This window comes from Lepisma saccharinum, chromosome 11, assembly GCF_977018435.1.
Source record: "Lepisma saccharinum chromosome 11, izLepSacc3.1, whole genome shotgun sequence".
Classification (NCBI taxonomy): domain Eukaryota; kingdom Metazoa; phylum Arthropoda; class Insecta; order Zygentoma; family Lepismatidae; genus Lepisma; species Lepisma saccharinum.
Window position 1 is genome coordinate 24,127,253 of NC_139239.1, and position 19,097 is coordinate 24,146,349.

The 19,097-nt window shown below is 36.3% G+C and overlaps 1 long non-coding RNA gene across 1 annotated transcript; it reads right to left on the reverse strand.

The window, feature by feature from the left end:
- Positions 1-728: 728 nt before the first annotated feature.
- On the reverse strand, positions 729-4,105 carry LOC145995178 (uncharacterized). Its single transcript, XR_014442418.1, has 4 exons — positions 4,033-4,105; positions 2,038-2,096; positions 1,081-1,248; positions 729-826 (listed from the first exon to the last, which is right to left on the reverse strand). It is a non-coding gene; the product is annotated as an uncharacterized LOC145995178 (long non-coding RNA).
- Between the last annotated feature and the right edge of the window lie 14,992 nt (positions 4,106-19,097).

The following is a 19,097-nucleotide window of genomic DNA, read 5'->3' on the forward strand; positions in this document are numbered from 1 at the left end:
CTACTTGGGGGAAGTTACTTTACTAGGGGCAATAGTCAGAGTTCAGATAGAACACAAGAAACACTCGCTTAAAATTTAACATTGTTTTTTCTGGTTCGGTATTGATTAAACATAACTAACTTTCTAGCTAATTATTCTAAGTTGTGACCCGATCTTTACCCTAAGTATATGTTATAGAGACCTTCTAAGTAACATTCAACTCATAGAAGTCCTCTCGTACCCTTTTCAATATACGTACATACATTACACATCCTCTCAATTGTTGCCCTTGGTGGTTGAGCACATTCAGTGATCGACTCTCGATCTCACTACCAAAACTTCTATGAGGGTATGAAATTTTGTCATTTTCATTCAGTTTGTTGCGAAGTTAACACAGGGCTGAAATAGAAAAGTTGTGTTTGGGCGCACATCTAAAAACAGTTGACCATACCAACAGGAATGATTCGGACAAACAAGAGATTGTCTCATGTCACGAGATCTGTCGAGCAAGCTTCCAAATACCATATTTCCAATTTTATATTAGCAGGTTACCACTGTGTAACCTTCTCACCAACAGCTTAACCGAAGGAAGTTGAAGACACACTTTTGTGTTTTCATGCAGTGACGTTTTGTGAAGTTTGTTTAAAATTTAGAAGATACCAACCTGCCGGAAGTTACGGGCTTGCACAGATTAAGGTGAATATTTATTATTAGGAACTTATCATGTTGAATGAAGAGAAGTATGAAAGTTATAGGAATATTAATGTTTTATTGAAAACGTACAAAGACACCCGTGTTCAGTCGAAATGTTTGGTAGTTGTCTGCCAGCAAGAAGCAATATTGTTTTCTGAAAAACAGAACAAAATAATTTAGAGTTTCATGAGTTTCAGTAACACTACAAATATCAGTTCTTTTTTAATAATTGTTTGTGCAAAATGTGGTTTAGATTGGTCAGCCATTATTCTTGCACAGTTTCTATTCTGTTTTCTTATTCTGAAATGTTAGTTATAAGTTTGAGTGCTTTGTAATATTATAAATAGGTATTGATAGAAAATTGAGTTGTAGATTTTCCTTACCCCACGAAGGCCACTAAGTACTCACCAATGATGGTGGTGTTCCTCTTTCTTGTGTTCATGGGTCTCCTTCTTCTTGTGGTGCAAATGGTGGTGCGATTCGTAGTGCTTATGTTCATGGTGGTGATCATGGTGGTGGTGGTACGGGTGCTTGTGTTCGAAATGCTTGGGATGATGATGAATATGCTCCTTGTGCCTTTAAAAAGAGAAAATTGAAATTGTTAAAACAACGAATGTACAGTTTGGAAATGAATTTAACTTGCATAATGATACATGATTCTAAATATGTAAATTTACATCTTTATGCTTTCCGCATTATTTGTGAGCATTGTAAACTTTAAAACTTTATTTGCAAATTCTCCAGGAAATAAATAATACAAATATCTTAATTATTAACCACCTTATGTTAATTCTGAGAAACATATTTCCTAACTTTTGCCTAGCATTATGAATCGAACCCATGACCAATTTCATTTATATGTAATTCTCTGTTGACTGCTATTGTAGGAGGTGCTACCAATTAAAAACTAAGATGTGAAAATTTTTGCATTATTCTTTGAATGCCTGGAGTTTGCAAGTATACGTGAATTGCACAACATATTATTCCATTTAAACTCATGTGTTACATGTTTGTTCCCCGTTTCTTGATAATTTGTATTCTAAAACTCACGAATCAATTCTACCATTCATTCTCAAGAAGATTATAAATATTTATTCTCAAATAATGAATATCTTTTCTATACACTTAATGCTGTAATAATATAAAGGCATGATCCAGAACAGTAATATTGTATTTTCTACATACCTTATATAACTACATTAACCATTTGAAAATGGTAAAATAATGTTCATTTATCTTCTAACGCAGAATGTTCGTATAGTATTTGAATGTTAATAACATTCAGTATTCATAAATAACAAAGAATATTAAAAATACTATTGTTGTGAGAATGTATTCCAATTTAGTTCCTAACAATTAACTTACTCCTCATGATGACCGGCTAAAGTCATTGCCAATACTCCAAGAATGACGAAGCACAGCAACTGAAATAGTAAAAATAAACTTCAATTTGGGTTAAATTAACTTCCATATATTTTAAATGTCAAAGGAAGAATTACAATTTAATAAGTATAGAATAGTTGCTTTTGCTGTTATTCATGAATAGTACAATTAGATGTCAATATAGTCTTCTTCGGGAAATCAATGAGCTAGGAATAGACAATTTAGGTAAGCATCGTGCATTTTTGAGACTTGTTTAGAGGCCATCTATTATTTATCTTATGGATTTGTACACTACGTATTTATTTAGTAACGAATATTGATTTATCATATGAAAATTTTAAGCATGCACAGCAAGGAGAAATAGAGAAGGTGAACAAATATTATATGGCGATATCTGTTATAACAATGAATAAAACATTATGGCAATTGCGACAATAGAGGGAAGAAGGAAATATTTTGAAAATTCATACTTAAATGTAGGAACCTAATGGTTTCAAATCTCTTTCCAATAGTTTGTGCAATCACAAAATATTATGTGTCAAACTTCTCTGCACACAAATATCTTAAGAAGTGTAGTAAAACTCTCACATTTTCAACTGTTACTGTGTACAATGAATGTGTTTTCCTAATCAAATTAAATATTAAAAATTAATTTAAAAATAAATATCCAATCAAGTACTTCTTTGTGGTCTAAACTACAGGTATATTACGAAATGTGAACAAATGAAAATCATACTTTCACCAACAAAGAAATAAATATTTGGAATAGTCAAAAGTGTTATTTATGTTGAAAAAATATTAGAATGAACATTTCTAAATCAGCGGTCAACAATTTTGAAATTTAAGTTGTAAATTATCCTCCACCAGATATAAAGATTTGATTAAATAATTATGATAATGGTGACTAAGATAATTTTAATGAAATTGAGAGAAAATTACTTATAGAAGTATTCTTTGTAGATTTCACTTTTCAATGTGTTATAAAGTTTGTGAAGTTTAGTGCGTTACAGTCTTCGCCAAGTATAGAATTTATACTACATCACCTAGTGGAGTAAGAAATGTTGTATTTCCAGTCCTGCGGCTGTATACGGACCAACCAGGGGCAATTACAGCGGGTTGGAGAGGGTGAACTGAAGGTTACATTGAAATTGTCTTCAAAGTTTGGGAAAGGGGCATTTTTAAGAACGCCAATGTATGTATTACCATGGTGATTATAGTCAGAAGAGAGAAAGAGGGATAGAAATTGAAAGAAATAGAGGGAAACGAACAAGAGAAGGGTATAGAAATAGACAAAGAATGGAATAAATATTGTGAATGGAGAGAAAGCGGGACTGAAATAGATTGACCTAGAGAAAAAGCGAGACCGGAAGATGTAGGGTGAGAAAAAATGAACGGAAGGGTGAAAGGGAGAGAAAGAAAGATATAGAACAAGAAAGAGAAAGAGATAAAGAAAAGTGTAAAGAACAACATAGAAAAAGAAAGAGGGCAAGAGAGAGAAAACGAGACAGGGGGAGAGGGAAAAAATAAATTGAGAGGGAAATAATGAAAGTAAGGTAGTAAGAGAGATAAAGAAACAGAAAATAAGTGAAAGCATGACGGAGCAGGAAGGGAGAAAAAGAGAGAAAAATGAAAGTAAAGAAGGAAGAGAGAAAGAGAAACATATAAAAAGGAAGATATAGAAAAGTTAAGCGAGACAGAGAGAACGGAGGGATGAAAGACAGAGAAACAATGAAAGAGAGAAAGATATAGAAAATAAATAAACAATAAAGGAAATGAAGGGAGAAAGAGTGAGATAGATCGAAAAAACAGAGAGAAGAAGACAGGTAGAAAGAAAAGGGAACAGAGAAAAACAAGTCTAGTAACTACAGCCACTGAATGAGAACACACATGAAAATGTCGTACACCCGTGAGCCCACACAGAAATTAACAAACGAGACACATTGTACCCTAGGAATAAATTATTAAATCTCACTGTACCAAAGCTCTTCCAACTGAAGCCATTGCGCTTGTGAAAATCCTTGCCGGTTAAGTTCTTGGAGCGTTCTGCAGTGACTGATGCTCTGAGCAATTTCTTCTGAACTTATATATCGGAAGATTCTCCGATAGTGCCAGACAGTAATTCTCCTTTTGCGAGGCTACTGTTCCTTCACGCGCCGTTTCGGATCATGCACCAACACGCACCGAGACGTGTATAACATCGCGTTAGTTGCAGATTGAAGGAAAAGATAAGACATTAATGAAGGAATTGGAATCGTTTGTGCGGTTCCGCAATGTAAATCAATTTTTACGATATACTGGACACATGAGCAATGGTTAATATATTTTTTTCAGTCCTTAACCTTTTTCTTTCAGCACATTCATTTATTTATTTTGCCAAAAGTTTCAGATACAGTACAGAATGACCATTTTATACTGAAACGGTAACAGCAGAAAAATAACAACAATAATATCAACAAAACAATAGAGTACAAGATGGCATACAAGAAATATAATATTACACATTCATTGTTAACAATTTTCTGAAATTTTGCTCTGGTAAGAATATGTCAATATTTATTTAGATATTTTAATTGTGACCCTTTAAAGTTTATCAATTTTTTTAAGTCAACTGTATCCTCAGATATGCTACTCGGGGCTGGACCTACAGTTTAGTTGGATCAGAACCAGGGCCGTAGTTGAGTGTATACGTTGTATACGCCTATACCTTCTGGTAAACGTTTTTCATTACCGTGTGCCTTCTGCTGCCAATGCGTATACCTTGTATATCGTTTCGTTTATATATTCATTGTAATTCAGTCATTACTCCAGTGAGCTTATTACGGTAAAATACTTATTTGATCGCGAATATAATGTTGAGAAAGTGCATCAGTTATTCAGTTTCAGGCTTGAAGAGATGGGGTTGGAAAACTTTCCCTCTGCGCAAATGATATTTGAAGAGTTCTTGTTTGCGATTAGCTAATAGTGGGCGAAAAGAGAAGTAAAATAAATCAAATCAACAAATCAATCAAGAGTTTGTGCAAGACGTTCTAATGAAAAGTGTTGAGACGTATCAAAAGAGGAACTTTGGAGTAATTCTTATCATTAAAATACATACAGTATTTATTTTTTGTATTATCAAAATGCCTTCTTTATTGTAATATGCCTCTTTTATGCAAATCATGATCATCATCATCATCATCAATGGCAATTTTTGTAGAAGTTAAATGATATCACCTGAGACGATCACTGGTTAATCATTTTGCATGATTAGAATTAGTTCATAAATATTTCGAATTATGACACGAAGGTGAAGATATAACTTCTATGGGTCTATGAATTAGTAAAATAACTGAACAATATGCAGTTCACTATTACCTGTATTTTCATTTTGTTACATCCATTACCACATAATGACTATTGATTTCCGTTGCTATAGCAACGTTAGAATTCCAAATATTATCTCATTTACAGCGTTTAGCGCAATAAATAACATAAAACATAATTAACGTTGTACAATGTAATTGTTTCTATATTTGTTTAACCGTTACTAGAAAGTGACTTGTATAATATGAAATTAATAATTTCAATTAACATGGAATTATATTATGCGGATCCACAGGACCGTCACAACATCCCCCTACTCCGGGAAAATAAAAACTACGAAACACTGAAGAGGAGTTTTAATTTACAAATCATTCAGTTGTTTATGAACATAAGTAAAAGAAAGTTACAAATGCACAATGATCAATATTTGTCATAGGCCTCCACGATGGTGCAGTGGTAGCGTCGTTGATTTTTAATCAAGGGGTCCCGGGTTCGATACCCAGTGGAGGCACATAGTGGTTCGGATACCACTTTAAACTGTAGGTCCAGTCCCCATTAGCCTTACTGTGCATAAAGTGGACTTAAAGCACCAAATTAATCAATCAATTAAAGGAAGTGCGCATGCGCCAACTGGACTTTTTCAGTGTCAAAATCGGAGTGACGGAAGCAATCACAGACCTCTGATTACAGACTGGAAAAGAAGGGCTTTTGTTTGTAGCCGCGCATAATCCTGGAGGTAGAAATATGTCAGAGATGCACATTAGAGCTTGTTACGTTTTCATTTTTATAAAGACCTTTTTTTGTACTCACTTGTGGAGTGTAATATGAAGAATTATATACTTCTTAGTAAACTTTAAAAATTTCAATCTTGTGTAAAGAAATGACACAACCTTCAATATAGTTGTTACAAGTAGAAATATGAAAGTTTGCTTCTTCTTCTTCGAAGGTTCAAGTTGGCCCATGCTAAAAGGCTCTCGTTTCCAGTCTGGTATCTGGAGGTCTGTGGCAGCAATGGCATTTTGGGAAGGAAGGGGTTCACTGTTGCAGTGGAAGCAACAGTGAAGTTTCAAACAGGAACATTGCCAGCAAAGTAAGTACAGATATGTTTACAAGTTATGGAAGGGTTCAAATGGGAAGAAAAGGCATCCATATACTATATCAGCAAACGGAACATGTCTGGAAACTATTCGTCACGTCACATTAGTCGATTAACTGATTAAATTGATTTTTTTTTAGCAAATATTATAATGAGCTCAAATGTACACATCATTAATCAGGATAGTATTCACTAACAGTGGCGGCTCATGCTACTTATTGTTAGGAGGGCTGCATTAAAAAAACAAAAAAAACACCAGATTATATAACTTACTGCCAAAAAACAAATAACTCTTTGAATCGATTCGAAAAGTTAAATTATCACGCACTTACTGACAAGCGAAACGGACGCGTTACATGGCAGGCCACTGTTTCTCTCGGTAATCACATGTTTATGCGCGGTGTCCACCGTCATAGTGTGAGAGCTTTCGATATCTACCACTTGGTAGCGCCACCGTACATTGGCTGCGTTGAATGTAGTCCGCTTTTTAGCATTGGCAAGGGCCTAGCAGGGTGGGAAGTGGAAGCAGTGCTTACGTTAGAGTTAACATGGAGATGTACTGGCAGTCCCCGAGGGGGGAAGCGGCTTCATATATCCGTTTGCCTCTCGACGCGCGCCAAGTGAATTTGAAAGCTCCACACAGCGCAACGGGACGCCACTGTTCACTAATAGTATCTGCTTCACTATAACATGGCAGCAATCTGACTTGCTCGTTTTGTTGAATGTGCAAGAAAACGTAAGTTCTTTTCGATCCACTTCAAAACTGGTTGTTATAGTCGACACGCTAACTACGTTAATGACCGGCTGGCTTTGAAGTCAACGGAGCGCGCCCACCAGCTGCAACAATCACATTCAACCCACAGTGTTACCACACATCTACTCTCCGCCACCTTGTCCCTCCGCGCACAAGCACCTTCCCACGGTCTCCACATTGAAGTTGCAAAATACGGCAACAGCATATCCGCAGTCATGTGACTGAGACTCCACGTGGAGTAGACGAGCAGAATGACAGCTGCGCCCATTGGCTCAAGGTTGAGTGTGATTTGACGAAAACAACTCGCCCGCTGTTTATCCCCAGCCACGTTCGTGGCGGCAGCTCTCTTCAGATCTTGGACGTTATCCAAGTAAACGCGTCATCTATACGATTTGTACGAGCCATCATGAATCACAAATCGCCACAGCGATAATAAAATAAATACCAAAAGGTAGTTGGCGGGTGCTTTTACCTGCTTGAAATAGACTTTTCCAGTTAGTTTTGTCTTTCCTGGCTGGACTGAATATTAATAATCTTAACGTGTGCATTTCTATTTAGAATGATGGGATTCTAAAATTGCAATCTTATGCACAACTTTGTTTGGCCTATCTCCATGGCAGAGTGGTTAAAACAACGCGCTATGACGCCAGTGGTCCCGGATTCGAATCCCTGCCTAGATATAGGTGATCTTTATGATTGTCCCTTCGTCAATGTCATAATATCATCACTCATGCTTATCCTCGCGATTGGCAAAACGTCAATCCAAATCAATCAATTATGTGCATTTTTATTAGATTTAATGGTTTTACTATTCCCTTCGCTTGAGTTTCTTCATGCAAGGGTATAAATTAAGGAAGATAAGGAAAGTGATTGAATGCATTGGAGGAGAATATGTATTATGAGAACCGCGTTCAGTTCATGTGATTAATCTGTCAGTGAATCCTAATTAATGCGCCATTTGCTGGTAGAAGGATCATAGCCCCACTCGGAAGTAACAATATTTTAACATCAATTTTCCTTCACAGTGACAGAGCGCATTTCCACAGCTAATGAGTTCCTGTCATAAAGGAAGAAAAAGCAAGACTAATTGGCAGTTATTTGTTATGGTATTACCAGTGACTTCAGTGACTTAACGTTTCTAACACTAGGTATTTGTATTTACATACCAGCATAATTATCATCCCCAAATTATTTGTTATATTTACTGCAAAATATTGATGAAAATAATAAATTAACGATGAAAGCGTCATTTGTCCTGGTGGGAAAACAAACATAAACAATTAGACCATGGGAAGGGAGGGGTCTGCTGACAAAATTCTGGACTGCTAGTGTTGCCAACCAAGAATATATGCTTCTAAAATACTACTTTTTCACTTCGACCATAAAATCGCTATTCCGAAATTCAGTGTTACTAACCAAGATTATATGCTAAACTTTTTCACATAGACCACAAATTCGCTAAGTGCTGCACATGACATTTATTGATCGCAAACCCTAACTGCTCTAGTAACAAAACTGCTTTTTGTAGTACTGGGATAATTTGTAATCCCATTTTCTGTTTTATAAATTGTAATTCTGGGAAGAAACTTACCCTGACCTGAGCTATTTATTAATATCTAGAATTTCCTGTGTGGAGTAAACTGGTAACCGAAGGAATTTTAAAATATCTAAATGAATAAAGATTCATATTGTAGAAAACAAGGTGTGAATATCCCAGTTCTCATGTTATAATGAATCAAATTAGAGTTACTCTACTTTCGAAGCACCCTGCTCTGTCGATGTACACAGAATATTAGAAACGCAATTCCAACTTGAATAAGGGAAGAATATTTCTCTGCAGTGAATATACGTGTATATTCTTTCTCAATTCTTAGCACTTTTCCTTTGTCGGTTTCTTTGTTGTTTTTTTTTTTTTACACAGAGGTATTTCTTTTCCACGAGAAGAAGAGAAGAATGGAATCTCTCTTTCCACATGACTGGCGATCCTCAACTTTTTGTAGCTTGCTTCAGACAGTCGAAATGTCTGTTCCCAGTTGTCACAGATATCACATTTCACAAGTGTTGGTTACTAGGTCCTTAAAGATTTTCACTTCCTTAGAAATAATATATTACTTGTAGCATCCTGTCCCACTACTTTCTTTTGAAGATAAGAAAGCAGAATTTGTATTTGTAGATACTTTTTTTTTTATCCCTAAGATGAAGAAAAATGATTAGTAACAAATGATAAAGGTACATGGCAAGACAGGGATTCGAACTCAGAACCGTCCAAACACCATTAATTCAGCTCCTTTTGCGGTAATTTGTATTGAAATTACTTTACCCTTTCTATTTTCACTTCAGTGGCAATTGAAGAATTTCCTACTTCCGTGGCTGAGTGGTTAGAACAGCGTGCTACAACGCCAGGAGTTTCGGATTCGAACCTCGGCTGGACATGGGTGTTCTTTGTGAATTTGCTTTAATTAATTTCATCCTCATCTTCGCGATTAACCAAAAGTGGCAGAAAAGCTAAGAAAAATAAACAAAATTATTCAATCAATGATAGAAGACACCCAAATGTCAAGCTCACTTCTACGTGGTTCATCTGCATTTTGCAGGCTAGCGAGGCTGTGGCGTCTCGACTCACAGCAGTATAATCATCAGTGGGGTTCATGTTGCGTCATCCATTTATGTTTACGCTTCATTCATTTCATCTTGTGACCCATCCTCATCTTCACGATTATTCAAAGTGGCAGAAAAGCGAAGTAAAATAAATTCAATCAATCAGAATTATCTAACCTCCAACATGTAAGCCAATAGTTAGACGCAAGCTAGAATACTTCTGTCCTACCCGGAAGGACGAGAGGACGAGTCTACACGCAATAGGGGTGGTAGGTAGAGACAGGCACGAAATAACTCCATAGGTTTACGATCACGAGATCTGTATTTAGTTTGAATGCGTTCCGTTGTTTCGTTTATTATCGCTCGCTTTGTTGCGTTTGTGATGGCTTTAACAACTCAGATGTATATCTGTTGCACGCCTCTTTTGACACTGGACTCTTCCAGCTAACGCATGCGCACTTAGTATATAATCAAATATACACATACATTGCAAGCTATTATTTACATTGATTTGAACAAAAGCACACTATTTGTCTATTTTTCTAGATAAATTTCACAATAAAAACAATCAGTTGTTTTTTTTTAAGAAAAATACTTTATTGACAACAGAATTACAAAAATGTGTATCCATCGTTGCGACAGTTGATAACTTAAGGAGTTCCATCAAAATTTTGATTAAATTACTCTGTAAGTAAAATAAAAGTACATAAGAATATTGAAAGTTATATTTAGAGTAATATAAATTTAAAATATCTATATATATAATGTTTCCAGGTGTGTTTTCATGAATTTCGTAAAATGATGCATCTGTATTTTGCAATTTTATCTTCATTGGGCGTTCTTTTCTTTAAGCCATCGCAGGCAAAGAGCGGGCTTGATCACACTGCCATCTCACGGGCAGTTCTATAAAATATATTTAACAATTGTCTTTTTCACTTGTATGTATCTTATAGAGTTGCTGTTTAATGTAATAACGTGAAACGTGGAACAAGTACGGTAGCTGACATGGAACTCATGAAATGAATACGACTTTGATGAAGGGAAAATTTTTCAAAATAGTATTGGGAGAGTTTTATAGCTATGGGGAGTTATGGCTCTTTTTAGCCTGTGAGTACTCTATTTTCCCTTATAACGTAAACTATAACTACCTTAAATCAACTTTAAACACACCAATGGTTTTCAATGAAACTTTTCTTTTGAATTTGTACCTTAAAACATATGTTAAGGTACCTTGATCATGTTTAGTGCCATATAGGAGTTTAAGTGTGCGGAAAATTGAATTTGGTCTCAGCAAAACAACAGCCATTTGTTTATGTTCGAGTTCGCCTAAGTTTATCATACTCTGAAAAGGTCTCTACGGGCGTTGCCTGTACGTATATCAAGTGTGACACTAGGTGGTCTCTGCTAACGCGCCATAAAGCTAGCTGTCCTTAGTTGGAATCCTGGGTAAGGCATGTAATTTTGTTTGTTATCCATGTATTTCATCAGTTCATCATTTATCCTCACCGTCGCGATTAGCTGAAGAGATTGTAGTGCGATATAAGGTAACTTTCAATGAAGTGTAACAATATGGTATGCGTTTCTGAAGTACATTGCAAAATCCACATTAGCATCGTCATGGTTTTGGTGAATTCATTACAGGAAAAATTTAAAGTCTCTAACTGTAAATATAATTTAATAGAGTTAATGTGCATTTACTGACAATGCCTATAATATATTTTATTTATAATGAAAATATTGATGTTAATCCAACGACTATGAACTTGTGCATGTCAGCGTTTGTTGCCAAGACTGACAAGTATATATCTTAAATCTCCTAGCTAACCGTAATCAAGGGATCCGGGGTTCGATACCCGGTGGAGGCACATAGTTGTTCGGATCCCACTTTAAACTGTAGGTTCAGTGCCGATTAGTTTTACTGTGCATAAAATGAACTTAAAACACCAACTTAATCAAACAATCCTAGCTAACCATGGTTGTTATAGCACTTTTGGTAATAGAGGTCGGTAGATGGTTTTAACTGTGTACTGGGCTAAACGAAGACTAATAGAAGGAGAAGGGTAGGTGAGTGAGGGATGCGCCAGCACTTACCTATGCTTCCTGGCGGCACTGGCTGCTATTCTCAATGATGCACTTAGATACACGTAACTAAATAGGTCGTCTCCTACAGGGTACCCTTCGCTTATAAAGTAGCCAGTTCCGCTGTACTTTGCAACCTCCGTTTCCTGTGGAATTCCCCTATGCAAGTCGGAGCATTCCAGGAGACGGAGGGTGCCGGATGTGAAGTACACCAGGAAGCAAACGTTGCGCACCCGCATCGCTAGCCATGTACAATATACAGTTCTTATGGAAAAGGGACTCTACCTATACCGCTCTCTTACCGTTTACCAATTATGATATTCCTCCTTCTTCATCCTTGTGTTCCTCTTCCTTATGGTGGACATGGTGATGATCTTCATGATGTTTATGTTCATGGATATGCCGGTGGTGATGGTGGTAAGGATGCTCATGATAGAAGAACTTAGGATGGTGGTGTACATGTTCCTTGTTCCTACAAAGGCAAACATTGTTCTTATAGCAATATCTTTGAAGACACTTAAGAATTGCATTAAACAAAATTATAATAAAGATGCTGAAGGTCCTGAGACACTTTTATTGCATTTCTTATTTTGTGCATCTCGTTCATCAATGACGCACCATTATTGTGCGTGTGGTAATAAAACTAATTACGGGATAATATTTCAAATAGCGTACGAAATAAGGGGTGACTCTTTGCAAGGACACCCAAATGTCTCTCTTCTACGTAGGAAGTCCTGAACTACATGTTTGTGATTGTTTCTTCATCCGCCTTATCTTACCACCATTCATATCCATCTTCACGATTAGCCAAAAGTGGTTGAAAAGCAAAGTAAAAATAGTCTAGTCCAATCAATCAGAACATGTGGAATAATGTGTGCTGCATGACACCAGTCAAGGGGACTACTTTAAGTACTTATGAACACATGCATTCGTTTAAACAAATAGTACACTAGAGTTGATGAGCTGTATCTTTGCGGATGACCCCTGATCAAGCCCGCTGCGCATTAGCAAGGGGAGCTACAGGCTGCCTTAGGCATTGCGTGACGTTCTTCTACTTTGTAAGAGCTGTCAACGACCACAACGGCCGCCAGTATGTGGCAACTCCTCTATGTCTGAGCGGATCAGTCAAGTTCACCAGCAAAGATACAGCTCGTCAATTCTAAGAACATTCTGCACGTGGAGTTTAGGGAAAAACCAATTACTGAAGATACTCAAATGTTAATCTCTCTTCCCCGTAGTACACTCCGGACTGTATTTTGCAGACTAACGAGCAGGGGCGGCTCTACAATAGTTTCTTTAATTTCCAATTTTGGAACTCTTGGAAAAGAAATTAAAGAAAGTTATTGAAGTGTTAGTAACACAGCAAGAAAGCAGAGCAGTTAAGAACAGTGAACAAGTAGTGGACCTCATAAAAGGAATTAAGTTAAATGAGATGAAGACGACAATGTTTAGCTTAGACGTAAAAAATATGTTCCAGAGCATCAAGAGGGGACACGTTTTGGACATTGTTAAAAAGAGAATGGGACAAGAAATTATATTATAGGAGAATGGTTGAAAGGGTAGTGAAGGCGCTGGAAACCATTTGGAATAACGGTTACAGTATAATGGGGGATAAAATAATGTTAATGAGTGAAGGACTGAATATTAAAGGTTCTAGCCTAAGCCCAGAATTGGCTGAATTGGTTATGAATGATTGATAAACGAAAGTGATAGAAAAAGGAGGTGACAAAATAATTCTGTTTTGCAGATATGTGGACGATTGTTTTGGCATATGGAAGGGAACGAAGAGGCAGCTCGACATTTTTGCCAAAGAAATACAAGATGAAGAAAGAGGGATATTATTGGAACTCGAAATAGAAGAGGAAGTCAAGTTAAGCTACCTAGATATATTGATGAAAAGGAAGAGAGGACAAGAAATTGAAACCGCTTGGCATCAGAAGAACTGTGCAGCAGGGGTATTCTGCCACAAAAGAAGTGATGTAAGTGAGGTGACAAAAATAAATTTTATAAAGAATATGGAGGACAGAATCAAGAAAATATGCACGAAAGAATGTGAAAAGGAAGGCAAAATAAATAGCCTATGGAAACAGCTGGAAAAGAATGGCTATGAGAAGGAGGATAGACTGGACATAAAAAGAAGAAGGAAGAAAAGTGGCAGGGGAGAATTGGAAGAGAAAGAAAAAGAGGAAGAGAAAGAAAAAGAAAGGAGGTTTGGAATAAGGAGTATGGGGAAGACCACAGAAAATATTTGCAAAGTGCTTAGGAAAGCGGGCATTAAAACTTACAGAAAGGGAGGGAGAAGCATCTTAAGAATAGCGAAGAATGCTAACAAAAAAAGGAAAACAGAGAAGAGGAAGGGATTATCTACGAAGTGAAATGTAAAGAATGTCAGTGTGTGTACATAGGAGAAACGAAAAAGAGGCTGAAAGACAGGTTGAAACAACATAGGGATGATGTACGACTTAAGAGAGAGAGAAATGCGATATTTAAACACACCAGAGAAACAGGACATGACATGAGGCTAAGCAGATAGGAAGGGAGAAGAGAATACTAGTGAGAAAATGGAAGGAGGCCAAGGATATAAAGAAGAAAGGTGAAGAAGACACAATGAACTGGAATGGGGGACTGAAGTTAAACATGGAATGGAAGAAGGTGTTAGAAAGAGTGGAAAGGACAAGAGAGAAAGAGGAGAGAAGAAGGAAGAAGAATGAAGGAAAAAGAGCGTAAGATAAAGAGTCTAACCACATTATATATGGAAGTTAATATGTTTAGCCTTTTAGGTAAAAGTACAGTTGACAAGTGACAGCCACCTGCTAGAATGTTCCAGAACAACTTTCAAATAGTCTGAAGGGGAGTAATGTTTGTGTATATATATCGTCCTGTTTTTGTATCTTGTTACATTTGTACTTGGTGCAGAGTCTGAAGAAGACCTTGCTATAAGATTGAAACGTAACGTTAAGTTTATGTTTTATAATAAAATAAATTACTGCCTTGGTCAGCATATTGAGTTTTTCATATCATTCTAGGATTGGCACTACTGATTCGAAAGCCATGCCCTCTGCCCGAGCCTCTTCCCTCCTGCTGAGTAGAAGGTCATTCATTGTGAAAAAAATAAAACTATCCCTTCGTTTATCACAGTATTCGAGTGCGAGTCCGATGCCGAGGGTAGTGAAACGTGTTTATGAATTTCGTGTATTTTCTGTGCGAATATTTGGATAATATTTAATGAATGGAGTTCATTTACAAACGATAAGGTATGTTTGTATGATACTTTTTTTAAAAAATTATTTCCTCAATCAAAATGGCTTCTTTCCTCCTCTGACTGCATGATCACGTACTTCTGATGTGCACATGGGCGTCCGGAAGGGAAAAGGGGGTCGTGCCCCCCCCCCCTTGAAAAATGAAAGTCAACCAAAAATTATATATTTCACACATATAATTTCATTTCAGCCACAGTGTTAATTAATGCACGAACATGAAAAATTCAAATTTAAGAAATGTTTTTGAAGGAACAACACTATTAATGGGGAAAATGTGCCTTGTTTGCCCCACCCTCATCCCCACGAATAGGCACCTGCGGATGTCCGTGGATATGCACATACCTTACAACCAAAATTCTTGTGCAGAACCACTAAATTTTTTTCTCACGGACGCCATTGCTAACGAGGCTCTGGCATCTGGAATCACAGCAAATATACTCCTCTATGGAGCTGGAGTTATACCCTGTCTATGTGTTTTTTATGATTGCCCTTTCTCCAATTTCATCTCATCACCTGTCATCCTCATCTTCGCGATTAGACAAAAAGTGGCATAAAAGCAAAGTAAAACAAAAGAAATCCAATAATCAATCATTGTATATGTGAGAAGATGTATAGGTAATGATCTAAGTTACAAGTGATGTACATGCCAAAGCTTGTATGAAACGTACAGGTTCACTCTTGGTGTTCCTTGGAGTATTTATGTATAAATAGAATGGCCAATTTTGCTATACGTATACAGACCGTATTATTTTGTCAGTTCTTGCATATTATTTACATTTCATTATGTAATTAATAGTAATTATTTACTCTGAGTATCTAGGATAATGGTTCTTGATAATACATTTTGGTAATTTGTGTTAGTTGCAGCAACATAAACATTTATTTACAATTAGGATTAATTTACCCTCAGGATTATACAACATGTTTTCAAAGCTATGTTTTCTCAGAAATGTCGTATGAGTTGAAATATTTTTGCTGGCTTCTGGCTTTAATAATATTTTACACAGCCGTGAATGAAAATAAATATTTATATAACATTTCTAATATACGTAAATATAGAGGCAGAACTCGTTAAGTGGTCGAAGTCCTCGTGTTCAATTCCCAGCCTGAGATATCCCTTCATCAATTTAATCTAATCATCACTCACTCTCATTGCCGCGATTAACGAAAGCGGAAAAAAAGCGACGTAAAATAGTAGAAATAAAATATAAACCAACATAGCATATGTTTCTAAATCTCAATAATGATTTTCTGATAATTTTATTTTAATGATATTAAATATTTTGCCTGTTTTTTTTTTCATATATTAGCAAGTAAACCAAGAACTTTTCATGGATTTCAATGAAAATTAAATTCCTTCCAAGAAGACGGCAAAATTCGAAGAAAGATGACTGATATATGTACCTTCAACTACAAACATTTGAAAGTTTAATACGAATATATTGTCTAGAAGTTTCGAGCTCCTTCTTTGAAGTTTTGTTCTTCAAGAAATTTCTTTTCTAAATCCTCTTTGAGAGAACAGGAATCTCCTTAAAAGTCCATACTGTTAAGCAGATACTGAACTTGATAGAAACTTTGGAGGAAAAAAAACTTTCCTTCTGCACCAATTTACACTAGTAAATAAGCTCTTTCTCACTTCCTTTTTTGGAGAAGGGGGAGGGGAAGGGAGCATAATTTCGTGTCTTCTTATCTTTGTAGTCATTGGGCATGTTGAGAAATTTCAAGTTTTCTTCTTGAAGCTGTGCATAAATTTAGTTCATCTTATATTTTCAGATCTGTTTTAATCGTTATGAAACTCTGGGAGCATTTTCGCAATTCAAGACTCAAAATAAGCTCAGGATATTCTGAACTAAGAAGAATGTTTCTGGTGAAGGGAACTGTATATCTCATGGGCTAAACAAGTATTAAATTTCAATGTTATAGGTTCACTGTTCAAGCAAATATTCATTCTCAGGAAGGCCTACAACCTTAAAAACAGTCTTTGTCGAAGGTTTAAGTAAGTTTTGTTTATTTAACTATTAGCATAAATATTTGCTATGGAGAATGGGAACGTTTGTCGCATAGGCATAACTTGGCGGGGCCAAGGGGGTTCACTTGATGGTGAGGATGGTGGTGTACATGTTCTTTGTCCCCACGAAGGCAAACATTGTTCTTATAGCAATATCTTTGAAGACACTTAAGAATTGCATTAAACAAAATTATGATAAAGATGCTGAAAGTCCTGAGACACTTTTATTGCATTTCTTATTTTATGCATCTCGTTCATCAATGACACACCATTCTTGTGCTTGTGGTTATAAAACTAATTACGGGATAACATTTCAAATAGCATGCGGAATAAGGGGTGACTCTTTGCAAGGACACCCAAATGTGTCTCTTCTACGTAGGAAATCCTGAACTACATTTTTGCAGAACTACATGTTTTTGATTGTCTCTTTATCCGCCTCATCTTACCACCATTTACTTGCCTCCCCCCCCCCAAAAAAAAAATTCTGGTATATTAAAATTTACAAGTTAGAGGATCTGAGGAGCAAAGTAACAAAGATTAATATTTGTAATTTCGCAAACGTCAAAGTTATTTAGCAAATAATCCTGAACGCTGTTCTTATGCTATGGAAAACTATTCGAATCTCCTCCCCTAAAGTTAAGCCCCAGGTTTGATTCTACCCCCTCAAAATTAGGCCCACTTTAATTCTACCCCCTCAAAATTAGGCCCACTTTAATTCTACCCCCTTAAAATTAGGCCGTTTAATTCTGTCTACTGAAAGTTAGGTCCAGTTTAATTCTGCTCCCTCAAAGTTAGGCCCAGTTTTTCTACCCCCTTAAAATTAGGACCAGTTTAATTCTGCCCCCTCAAAGTTAGGCCCAGTTTAATTCTTCCCCCTCAAATTTAGGCCCAGTTTAATTCTGCCCCCTCAAAATTGGCCTTTTAATTCTGTATTAAAGTTAGGTGCAGTTTAATTCTGCTCCCTCAAAGTTAGGCCCAGTTTAATTTTTACCCCTCCAAATTAGGCCCAGTTTAATTCTGCCCCCTCAAAATTAGGCCTTTTAATTCTGTCTACTCAAATTTTGGTCCAGTTTAATTCTGCTCCCTGAAATTTAGGCACAGTTTAATTCTACCCCCTCAAAATTAGGACCGGTTTAATTCTGCCCCCTCAAAGTTAGGTCCCAAGTTACGCCTATGGTTTGAGGAAACTTACTCTTCTCATTCTCACACAATAGATCTCTACATGCCTGGGCTTGCTTAAGGTTAGATTTTATAATAATTCCTGCTCTAAAATTTAAGTAACATCGAGTCATAACATACAAAACAAAAATTAGTTCATCAAAAATTACATTAAGATTAGGTCTTATATCCTATGATTATAAATTCATAATAAGGCGGTCTCTCACATGGTAGTCGGACTCCCTAATGACTGATCTATCGCGGCCTAGTGGAAAACATGAAATATAGCCAAAAAGTGTCAGAAAAGCGAAGTAAAATAAACCAAGTCAATCCATCAATATGTTCTGTTGTGATCATCAATATCGGCATGCAGTATATGTCTGTGTATTTTTGTAACTTACTTTACATCATGTTCCTCATGATGACTGGCGAAGGTAGCTGCCATGAGTTCAATAATTATAATAGACACAATCTGCAAAATAAAATAAACCATTTAAAAATTATCATTAGTAACATGATATAGTAATAATAATAACAGTTTCTTTGATGAATTGTTGTAATTGGCTTTTACAATGAAAACAAGAATTTCATAACCACTTCGAAACTTGCACCTGAAATTACGTAAACATCCCTTGTGGGGGTGCGGGTTTGAAGTTATAGATACATAAAGCTATCCTCTGTACATTGTATCATAGCATAAGAACATATGGAGGGTGTGGAAACAAGGCCCCACACATTCACAATATCGATCACTTGTGGAAGTGATGTGATCAGCACCACGCTCCG